Source organism: Myotis lucifugus, unplaced genomic scaffold, assembly GCF_000147115.1.
Source record: "Myotis lucifugus unplaced genomic scaffold, Myoluc2.0 scaffold_367, whole genome shotgun sequence".
NCBI classification, from domain to species: domain Eukaryota; kingdom Metazoa; phylum Chordata; class Mammalia; order Chiroptera; family Vespertilionidae; genus Myotis; species Myotis lucifugus.
In genome coordinates this window covers 1,031,251-1,043,344 of record NW_005871415.1, presented here as the reverse complement: position 1 = coordinate 1,043,344, position 12,094 = coordinate 1,031,251, and the positions used below count along the sequence as shown (strand labels likewise).

The 12,094-nt window shown below is 43.2% G+C and overlaps 1 protein-coding gene across 1 annotated transcript in view; it reads left to right on the top strand.

Moving 5' to 3' along the window:
* Positions 1–3,476: 3,476 nt before the first annotated feature.
* The window catches only part of LDB2 (LIM domain binding 2), a 201,002-nt gene continuing 192,384 nt past the window's right edge, over positions 3,477–12,094 (top strand). Inside the window, exon 1 of the mRNA XM_006101516.1 lies at positions 3,477–3,575. The gene's annotated coding sequence lies outside the window, so the exon portion shown is untranslated. The remainder of the gene's footprint in view (positions 3,576–12,094) is intronic.

The following is a 12,094-nucleotide window of genomic DNA, read 5'->3' as shown; positions in this document are numbered from 1 at the left end:
AGGATATACATTCTCTCTAAGGCCACCTGCTTTACCCCAGGGTAGCAATTAGGGTAGTTGTGAATGTAAGATGTTAAATTCATGTGAAGCTCTTAGAAAATATCAGGTGATAGGTACTAGTATTAAGCCAGGGACCCTCACATGTATGTTCTTCCTATAATTTTCTTCCCTCACGTGAGGCTGATATAAGACTAGCCTTGCCCTAGCCAGTTTTGCTCAGTGGGTAGAGCATTGGGTTTGATTCTGGTCAAGGGCACATGCCCAGGTTGCAGACTTGATCCCCAGTAGGGGGTGTGCAGGAGGTAGCAGATCAATGATTCTCTCATCATTGATGTTTCTCTCTCTCTCTCTCTCTCTCTCTCTCTCTCTCTCTCTCCCCCTCCCTCCCTCCCTCTCTCCCTCCCCCTCTCCTTCTCCCTCTCCCTCTCCCTTCCTCTCTGAAATCAATAAAAATATATCTTTTTTTAAAATGAAAGACTGGCCTGTACTTGACATTTAATATTTTTTTTCTTTAATCCTCACTTGAGGACATGTTTGTTTTTTAATGAGAGGGTGAGAGAGACATCCATGTGAGAGAGAAACATTGATCCGTTGCCTCCCATACTTGCTCCATCCCAGCAACTTGAGGTCAGCCTGGGTCCTCCCTGGGTTTCTACCTTTAGGGCCCCATTTTTATTTCTTTTTTGGCAGAAGTGCTGGAAAGCAGAGTTTGATTAAGGAAAATGGTGGAGTGTCTGATCTCATCGTTGGGCCTTTGAACCATCAGCAGGGCAGGAGAGCACTGATAAATTTCTGAATTTCTGCTCAGAGTTTTAATTGTGGGGCAGACAGGCATTGTTGCCAGGCAAATGGGTTTCACCCAGTGGACGTGATAGGGAAACGCGCTTGGTGGTGAACAGATGGTTTTATCAGGTCCATTTTGATGCTGTTCATGGAATGCCTCACCCCTTGGCAATGACAGTGAGACAGTGCAGGGGATGGGCATGTTACTGATCATCAGTGAGTGCTGGGGTCCCTGCCGGGCACTTTACACCCACTAAGGTAGTGAATGCGCACATTTACCCTGAGGTATTATTGTTAGTATTACTGTTGTTGTTGTTGCATCTACTCTGCAAGACAGTTATGACTGTTGTCCCTCTGAATTTTATCCTCACCTCCCAGGAAGGAAACAGGCTCAGGGAGTGAAATAAGTTGCCCAAGTTCCTGTAGCTGGGATGATGCCGAGGCCTGAGGTCTGCCCACAGGAGTGAATTCCACCAAGGATGTCGGGCCACCTGATATACTGGGCAGTGCCAGGCATCCTGGGTGTGAGTCCTGGCCACGGGGCAGCGCAGACAAGCAAGGAACTGGGAAGAAAAACCAACCTGAGACAAAATAGTCCCTTTCAGCTCTCCCTCCCTTCTGCTGAGCCCTGACTCCTGCCTTCCCAAAGGCTGCTGGAGAAAGGTCAGGCAGAGGAGCCGGGGCAGGTCTCACATGTCCGAGGGTCCGAGTTTAAGTCTCAGTGCCACCAGCTCTTGGCAGCTTACATTGGCCACCTGAGCTTCAGCTTCTGCAGCTGTAAAGTAGGACTAATAAGGTGGGCAGCTTTATTCACACAGTAAACAACTTTTATTGAGTGATACCGTGGGCTCCACACCATTTGGATACCTGAGAGGTAGAGCAGTGAGCAAAACAGAAGCCCTGCTCACAAGAAAATGATGTTATTGTTATACTGGAGAGAGAGAAACAAACAAACAAAAAAGCAGGGAGGTAGTGAAGAGCAAGTGGGAAAATGCACATAAAATACTTACAGTGATGCTTGGCATGGGGTAAGCACTCAATACATGTTAACGTATTCTTCAGCCATCTGTGTAGCCACGTGAAATAAAATGTGCCAGTGCACCCAGGTTCCCAAATAGTGTTTCTTTCTGCAGCTGCCTCTTCCCCTTCTAAGCCCACTGCCTTTTCTAGAAGCTCTGCCAGCCTCCAGGGCTCCCAGGCTTTGTGCCGTGGTCTCAGGTATGGAGTGAGGCTACCTGTTAGCTGCTCGCTTAGAGGTCTCCTACTAGTGGGTTTTGAGCCCTTGGGGATAAGGACCAGTCTCTCATCCAGCTGCGTACCCTGAGGGCCTGTGCATAATAAGTGCTCAATTAATATTTGTTTTCGAAATGAGAAAAAAAGAGGTAGATTGTATGTGGCTCCATGATTTGCTCTTGGGTGGTTTTATATTTACTGTGTTTTCACTAAGAAGAGTGCTGGCTTTTGGTGTGGTGATTGGGAGGAGGCCAGAAAAAAAGCGACTGAAAGTAAATTCATTTGTGTGCTTTTTTTTTTTCTGGAAAGAGGATGGCATCCATCTTCAGTGGCCCCTTAATTATTCTTGCCAGGACTGCAGGCTTGTTCCCGAAGCCTGCCAGTGACAACAACCTAGTGTTGTCATAAGCAGAACAACTTAACGGGAAGACTCCAGGCCTTGGATGTCTCCGCCAGGGCCGCAGCAGCGGGGCTATCGAGTGGGGAGCAGCAGCCCCCCTCATCTCCCCTCCCCGCTCTGACAGGCAGCTGCGAACCATCTTGGGCCTGAGGTCTGGCACCCACCAACAATCTTCTGGAAAAAGAATGTGCTTAAGAATTTAGGGGTAAATGGGCCACGGTCCAGGACATGAGGCCCCCTTTTAAACATGACACTCTGCATAACCTTCCTAATTCCTGTGATAGGAGGCCCCCTCTGCCCTTGGAGAGTAGCAATGATTTTCACTACCTTAAACTGGGCCAAGTTCAGAGTGTTTTCTGGATGAGCAAGGGAAGCACTCATCCCAAGACAAACAAACGGGATTCCTGAGGGTGGTTTGCATTCTGCTGCACTGCTTCACTTTTAATAGCTGCTTGAATAACGAGCTGGGGGTTGTCTATAAAACAATCCTCAAACACAATCCATATGCACGTGATGATTGCTTGGACCATCTAGATAGAAACACGTCTATCTACATGTATCCATGTAGCAGCCACACCTGGATTCCTTACAGAAATATTCACACAGAGTAGGGCTGTAAGCCACACATACCCCTTTTGGAATAAATTGTGTTTTTAAAAATGTACCCTCCTTAACCTAGTTGTAATAATGTGGTTTCTGTTTATAAAATTGGACTCTTACAAGAGCAACGAGAAAGAGAAAAAGTTGAATGTATTTTACATGAAATACTAACCTTTTTGTTAAAAGAAAATATCATTGTGCCCTAGAGTAAATTTATTGAATCTTCCCAAATATGTCCTCCAAAATTAATTTTCACCAGGTTTGCATGACTCGTTTATTGAGTTGGAATTCAGTCCCCATTGGAGGCAATTCATTTGAAGAAGCGACCTACACCCGCCCACCCTCTTTCTAGAACGCCCACACACATATGCTAGCAGCGACTGGGTTTTCTATTTCTTCCCCCTCTGAGATATTTCCCACACTTGCCTGCTAAGTAAATGATCCGTCTCTTTGCAGGATAGTGACAACCTCTGGTGGGACGCGTTCGCCACGGAGTTTTTTGAAGACGACGCCACGCTGACCCTTTCCTTTTGTCTGGAAGATGGACCGAAGCGATACAGTAAGAGCGAAGTTTGTTTTTCTGATATTTCTTCTTTTTGCGCCTCTAAGAAAACCCCAGGGGTCTTCAGAGACTAGCACAGTGCCGACAGCCTGACAGTGATACCTCCACTCCTGATGTTCTTGCTTCCGATCAAGGCCTTGTCGTAGGTGGCAGCCGGGTCTCCGTCGAGGTTTAGAGTGTTTGGACACGTGGTTGTTTAGCAAGCGAGGCGAATAGCAACCAAATCACTCAATGAAAAGTGGGAGGTGAATTGCAGAGATTTCCTACTGGTCTCCTCCCCAGGACCCCCCTTTATCCTTGACAGCTCACACCTCACTCCCAGTGTTCTACTTCTGAAGGTTCCTTTAAAAAATTGCTCCTAGTTACTGTATCAGCAACATCCTTCTAATTTCCTCTTACCAATTATCTCAGGTGTTTGTTGGCCAAGTGCTATCTTTTCTGGGGGTGGGGGGGGAGTGGGGGAGACCCCAGCTGCTTTGAACATACAGTTTGGGATTGGTGTTGACAGAATTATAGTCCCCTGACTTTCCTGCGAGTGATAACTCCGTAAGGATCCTCCAATTACAGCCCATGGCACCTTGGGCAGCAGCTGATCTGTCCTGATTAGGTTCAGCCACCTTGTCAGAGATCAGATGTGCTAGTTCTGCTGTTTTTTATAAAACACAAGGCTCTTTAAGAGCTTACATCCATGGACAGGAGGAATGCCTGACTCGGAGCCATTGTTGCCCAGGTTTCTTTGTTTCTCTGAGCCAAAATATTTCCCAAGCAGAGAAGAGAAACAAAGATGATTGACAGCTTGGAGCCAAGTCTCATCAGCTGCTTTGCTGACAGCCTGGTGATGTGCACACGCTGCTGATGTGCGGGCGAGTGACAGCTGATTGACAGCCGGGACTGGGAGACGGGAAGATGAAGCAGGCTTAGAACGCCCGGCACACGCTGTTTATGCAGCGCTCCCAGCACAGGCGCTGCCACCTTAACCCATTCGTGGTCCAGGCACCCTTTGCCAGGCTGGCAAGGCACCTGCTGGCCTGGGCTGCAGGCTGTAGCTCTTCCATGAGTCCTTCCGGGGAGCCACGGGCTTTGCATTTCTGAGGGAGAATATAAGTCTTCCCTGTTACATTTACATACACAGTCTTCACTTGTACATGTAAAAAAAATCCCCCAATTACTTTCATTCTAGGTACCAAGGAATATTCCAAATGAGATTTCTTTACCCCTTACTAGGAAAAACTGCTTCTTCTTCCTCCCCATCTCTCTGTTTAGAGGGTCCCTCTGGCTCTAAGATATCTTATCTCTAAGCTAGGTGAATCCCATAATATGTGTTTGCTTATATGTTTGTTCCCTGTCACCCTCTATTAGAATGTTATCTCCACCTGGGCAGGACTTTTATGTTATTTATTGCTGAATTCTCAGATGAATACACGAACTCACACATAATAGGTGCTCAATAAATATTTGCTGAGTGAATAATTGAATGAATGAATTGACATTTGGGGGAAAGTTTATATCAACAAACAGAACGTTGACAAAACAATCCCTTTACCTAGATCTCTGGACTTTTTTAACTGGAAGAATTGAATCAACAATTGAATTGAACGATGTGCTGGCATTTTCAAATAAGCTCTAGGATATGATCTGATCTACTTTAAGTGGGGCAGGGGAGCAGTGAAAAAATTCAGGAAATAAGTATGCTTTGGGAGGTGCATTGTGCCTCTGTATTGGTTGTGTTGCACCCCCCACCCGGGTCCCCACTCTTCTCATGTCCCCAGGTGGGACATGATTGGGAGAAATGTAGACTGTTGGGAGTGGCTGGTGTGGAGAGCACCTGATAGACAGGGTTACTGGACCCGTCCAATATCGGGCTGTGTGTCCCTAAAGCAACGTTCCTGCCTTTGCGGCACATCGGGAAGTTGTTCTCTAGCAGTTCCAGGGAGGTACGTTTCTACTGGGGGTAGGAGAGGTAAGTGACTTCCTCGTTGTCAACAGATTAGTGATTAAAGACTATTAGAGCTGAAAAGCATCTTTTCTGAAAATGGAAAGTTGGTCCAGAGGGTCCCAGCTGGCGAGTCATTGGGCCTCCGGTCTACTGACTTCAAAGTCGAAGTTAGAGCATCTTCCCTCTCCTGTCCCCATCCTCCCCCTACATCCTCCCATAGCTAATGGGAAAGAAATGGATTCATCAATTCACACATTTCCAGGAACATCAGTTGCAAATAATGACCGTGTCTGATATGACAGAAGGCAAGGCGAACAGAGGAGTGGGTTCCTGAGCCCTCTGCATGTGGACTTGGCACACTTACTCTCCAGCATTCTGTGTGATTTTCCTTCCCCGTCTTGTACAGAAACAGCCATTCTTAGCTTGTTTGCTCACTGTTAACTTCAAGCAAGTACTGATGTTCCTCTACTCCCTTTTCAGGCATATGGCAGAATTGTGCCCCTCATCCTTCTCTGTCCTCATGACCATCACAAATCCCTTCAGGTAAAGGTGCTGGTAATCCCTCAGGACACTGAGGCTGTGTCCAGGTTCACGTTGGCCATGTTCTTCATCAATAGGAAACGTGTGGTTCCCAGTTCATTCAGGGAATAGTTCTTTGCTGGGAGAGCTGCATGGAGAAAGTTCTCCTGAATCCCTTGGCCTTGGAGAGGCCACATGACATAGTCAAAAGGGCACCAGGGTTAAACATGTCTTGGGTTTTAATCTGTGCTAGGGTTGGTAAACAGAGTCTCCATTTTCTCATCTATAAAATGGGCACAATACTATCATCACTGGCTTGTGGTAAAAATTAAATTAGATAATCCATTAAAAGCAAACCTTGGCCCAGCTTGTGTAGCTCAGTGGTTGAGCATTGACCTATGAACCAGGAGGTCACTATTCGATTCCCAGTCAGGGTACATGCCTGGGTTGTAGGCTCAATCCCCAGCGTGGGGTGTGCAGGAGGCAGCCAATCAATGATTCTCTTTCATCATTGATGTTTCTCTCTCTCCCTGTCCTGTCCTCTTTGAAATCAATAATTAAAAATAATTTTAAAGCAAACCTGGGACCATTTGAAATGTAGTGTCATCAGTATTGACTATTGTTATTAATAACAATGCCCAGTCTCAGCCTCACTCCAGCTTTTGTGCATCATTCGATGGGCTTGACAGTTGGCAGGAGCTTGTCATGTGTGTTCAGTGTTTGGAGCTTGCTGCAGAGCCTCACTGATTAGCTGTGAGCCCATAGGACCACTCTGGTGGGCACTTCCTGCTGAAATGCACACCAAAGAGATGGCCTCCTCCCAGAAACTAGCTCTATGTCGGGTGGGTCAGTGACGTGCAGGAGGAGGGAAACCGAGGGGAAGTGTGAGTGAGTATGTGTAGGGCTCTGTACTTTGGTGGGTAAGGACTCCCACACTTAGTTAAACATGTCTAGGTTGGCATTTTTGCTTTGGAAATTCAGGTGAGAAATGATATAACTACTAAAATGCCATCTTGTCTCAGGGCACTTCCTTGAGGCCTACATTTTAGGAAAGGTGTATTGTACAGGCAGGTGCTCTGGATATGATACCTGGGTGCAAATCCAGCTTTGTCTTTTACTACCTGTGTGATTTGGCATAAGTCATGTTCTAAGCATCAATGGTCTCAGCGGAAAAGTTTGATGATCTGATGCATGTGAAGTTCTTAGCAGAGTTTCTGGCACCATGAAAATGCTCCATAAATAGCTTTTGCTATTGGATTGAATTCCAATGAGCACATCGTGGTCTCTAGATTGAGATCCAGGGCAATTCAGATACAGTTGTCATTAACCTAACTCTTGTTTGGAATTTCGGGATTGATGGCTGCCAGTAATTTTCTATCACACACTTGTTAGTTCACCATGACTTCTGTCTGGAATAAGGATTTCTGACATGTGACCTCACACCTTCATAGTCACACCAGCCAAACCATTCAGTCTCTTTCTCTCTGTGGCTACTGGGGGGACATTTTACTCTCCAGAAAATGAAGGTTGTTTTAAGACAAGGCATCACTTTGCATAGCATTATTTTCCTCTGTTTCTTTGGTCATCAAGTCCCATTAGATCGTTTGAAGAACCACACATCGGTCCCTCTGTGGAGTCACTTTGACATTCATTTCTCTTTTACATTTTCTTCCCACCTCCCTTTCTTCTGGCAGCTCTGATAGCATTGCAACATAGCCTAAGCGCTTCAATTTCCTCCTGTAATATGTGTTTTTTTATGTGTTGTGTACTTGGATGTGTCCCCCGAAGGTAGAGAAATTCTATGAGGCCCACACAGCTTCAGCATCTCTGGTTACTATTTTTCTCCTGCTTTTTAATGGTTCACCTGGTCCAGCTGTGCTTTAGTGTGCTTGCTCTAGAGAAATTTTTAAAGCATTTCCCCCACTTTCTTTTCCTCTCTAATTTATTACATGATTAAAGATAGATTTCTGGGAAAATCACTCCTTGAGTACATGCATAGGAGCTTTGACACCACACTTAATAACTACTGTGTCACAGATGTGGCCATTTCAAAAAGCTACATGCACAGAATGTCCTTGCAGAAGGGGGAGAAGGGGGTTAAAAGGCCGGATCTGTGTGTGTGAAAAGAGAGTCCACCTGAGATCTGGAAAGGCTCAGGTTTGTGGAGCCAGTGCTTGAAGACCCCGAATTTCTTCAGGAGACATATGCCAGCTGGTCCTGGACATCTTCCTCCACAAAGTAGCTGTGTTCCTCTGAAAATTCCTCATTTTCTTCCATTTTTTCACTTATGGAAGTAGAAATGAAAATCATGAACTTTGGATCCACACAGATGTATTTTGAGTCTTTGTTCCACCATAACTCTGTGATGTTAGGCATGTTGCTTAAACTATATTAACCTCAGTTTCTTTATATATAAACCCAAGATAATAACACCAACATCATAGGGTACTTGTGAAGATTAAATAAGATTAAATAATATGTAACCTTAGCTTAGTAATGCCCGTGGAAAGCACATAATGAGTAATTATTGCATGAATGAATGAATGCATGACCAAGAGAATGAGTGAAACCTATGATATGCCAGTCACTTGTTTTAAAGTAGAAGATAGTTCCCATTATTCATTTAGTCATTTGGCACATAGCAGGAAAAACTCTGCCTTTGGGGAAAGCCAGACCACACCTGTCTTCTTTCTATATGGACACCTTAAGAATTGAATTCATAACCAATTGGGAGAAAAAGTGATATTAATGGAAGATGGTGGTTTGAACAAACAAGCCCCAAACTAATACAGTGATGACACCTGTCCAACAGAGGGTTAGGATTCCATCACCTACTTTGCTCAGACAGCAAGAAGCTATTGAACACACATCAAGTGCTGGCCACTGTTCTAGGCACCTTTGGACTTGCTATCTTATTTATTGAGGACCAGGTGAAAGGAAATGAACTTCAATTGCATTTAAAAAAATGTATCTTAGAGAAAAGAATGCACTGCCTCGGAGTAGCATTTGATGGTTAGTTACTGGATGATTGTGGCATTTTCGTTGCTTAATGACATAGACCTCTTTGTCTCAGATGACTCCAGAAAATGATTTCCTTTCCATGGAGCTGCACTAAATGGTTTCTGGATGGCTCTGGCCTCTGAACTTGTGGTTTTAGCGAGTGACCCTTTTCAACAGCAGTCTTCATTAGGCTGGCGATATTTGGATTGAATTGAATTAGGACTAAAGCACACTATCATTTGAAGTTCATTTGTTCCTGCACTCATACTTTGGTTAATTCATTCAGAAATCACTGAGTTTTTGCTATTTGTCATTATAGTGGGGCATACAGTTAAAGAGAAAGGCCTTTTCTCACAATTTTTTTTTCATTTGCTTTTGATTCCATTTTATTTAAAACTCTTACCTTACATGGGTATAATCAGCTAAGTAACTCAAAAATAAAATATTTTTGTGATATTAATACCAAATCTGGGACTAGTTATAAAAAGGACTTGAGAGAAAGCCTACAACTGATCGATGAACAGACAGACTCCTGAAGGGGAAAAAGGAAACTGAATCTCTTTCCATTTGTGGTTCCAATGGATGATATCAAGATTTGCAAATGGGCCATAACAATAGATTGAACAGACATTCCATTCTCTCATTGCTAATAAATACCACACTAATAATTACATGAAATAATGGACATAAAATACTTTGAATGGATTTAAAGTGCTATGAAAGTTGAAGGTATAACCATCACCATATTTGTAATTGATCTTTATGATTTTATGACTTTCTGTTTTCCCTTTATAAGTCAAGCTGTTAAGAAATCTAGGAGGATTGTTGGGTTTCTCATGCAGATAAAATTTATTGTTGAATATACAGTTATGGGTCTGACTGACTTGAGCAAGTCAGACCCGTAACTGCCCTTAAATGCTTAATTGAGGTCTGGGTGAAGTACTAACCAGGAAATGGACAGTGTGTGTTGTTTTTGAGACTCTGTGTGACTATGACATCTATGGGGTCTGACACATACCTTTCCTGACTCTTGGTTTCATAGCTTATATTCCTACTCCTATATCTTTCCTATGGTTTTTAAACCAAGATGGCACTATCCCATCATGGGCCACAGGAAGATTGTGGCAAACTTTTTAATTATTAAAATTATAGGAGGTGTAACTGGCATTTGTCTAAGGGCTGGCAATGATAACAGAATTATAGAGATACATCTCATTCGATCCTCTTTTAATCCCATTTACTCATCATCTTGAAGATAAGGTTGCTAGATAAAATGTAATCAAAATATAAATGTAATAAAAATAAAATGCAATAGTTCTATTACAAAATTATCTTTTGTTTATCTGAAATTGAGACTTAACTGGGCATCCTCTGTTTTCTTTGTTGAATGTGGCAGCCACAAGTTCATGCTCAAATGTGAAATCCTGATAATTCCAGAGAAGCTAAAATAGGGTGTGAGCATGGCACATTGTATGAAAAAACTCTAAGAGATTTACCTGGTTTCTTATTCACAGAAGTCTTGCCTCTGTGTATGTCCAGCCCTGTATTCACGAGTCCCTCCTATAGAACAAAACACCTCTGCAGTGGGTGGGGTGGGCTACAGGTTGAAGCCCGCCTGAATTTAAATCCAAACTCTGTATTGCAGGCCGTCCACAGCTGACTTTGCCAGGGATTGTGCATAGTCATTGAGGAGATACATTGCCTGCCTTAAAGGAGCTTGCAGTTAACTCTAATGCAATAGCATCAACACTGGAAGAGCAGGACAAGGGAAGTGACCATATGGCACTGAGAAAGAAGTGATCAAATCTGATTTTAACTCCAGTTGAGTCTTTTAATAATAAAAAAGTTTGCCACAATCACTCCATGGCCCATGATAGTGTAGCGCCATCTTGCTATGAGAACCATAGGGAACAAATAGGAGTAGGAACGTAAGCTACGAAACTAAGAGTCAGGAAGTACATGTGCCAGACAGAGTCTTAGTCACACAGAGTCTCAAAAACACACCTCCTCTCCATTTTCTGGTTACCACCTCATTCAGACCTCAACTAAAGGGCTGGCAAAGATTTCTTTCTAACCTTCTAAAACCCTTAGTTTTCTAAAGTCATGGCAGAAAATACCCTACCACAATGCTTTGAAAATATAGGCGTTCAGTAAATATTTATGGACTGCGTGAGCGATGTAGGACTGGTAAATAGTACAAATATGACCCACAGGGCCTGAATATTTGGCCTATAGGCACATGATTGTGCATATGATATTTCCATGTTTTAGTAAGTTTCTACCCTTGAAATCTCAAGTTGTAGCTACTCATTGATGTCAGAGTCACGAAAATGTCACAGAGCAACTTAGAAATTTGTCCACAAATAGAAACAGGACTCGAGACTCAAATATTTTAAACACCAAACTAAAATCACATTTACCCAACCTACAACACTAGGATTGATTTTTTTTTCTTTAAAGCTTTGGGCTATAAGTTGATAGAGTATTTCACTATATGGCTTGTCTGCCACCCTCCTGGTAAGTCCATTTCATGGAATAAGTAGTCCTTAGCATTGGTTAACTAGGTACATGAATCTACTTATTAAACAAATCTTAATAAACTTCATTTCCGTGGAAACACTTGTTTATTTAACCTTTCTCGGGGACTTCCCACATGTCATATTTCTGTGCCCTAGCAATAAGAAGATGAATGAACAAAAGCTCTTGCCTTGGAGGAGCTAAAGGTCTAGTGAGCTCTTATTTCTAGGACTTATTATTAGCCAGATGGTTTCATATTGATGCCCTTTGCCTCCTCGGTTTATGAAACTGTTCTTAATCATAATCACCACCATATTTTTAGACTCTATATCCAAATGTAACAATTGTTTTTTTCTTTTCATTTTTTTAACAAAAAAATCTTTAAAAAACAGTTTAAAGTGAGATGTTTGCAGTATTTTCTTTGTATGACACTTAGCGAGGTGACCTGCTGTGAGGCCCACTCCCCATAAGCTCATGTGTAGCCTAATCTTTACTTTGTGACATGTTTTCAGGTTGTAAATGTACCTTATTTGTGACAATGGGG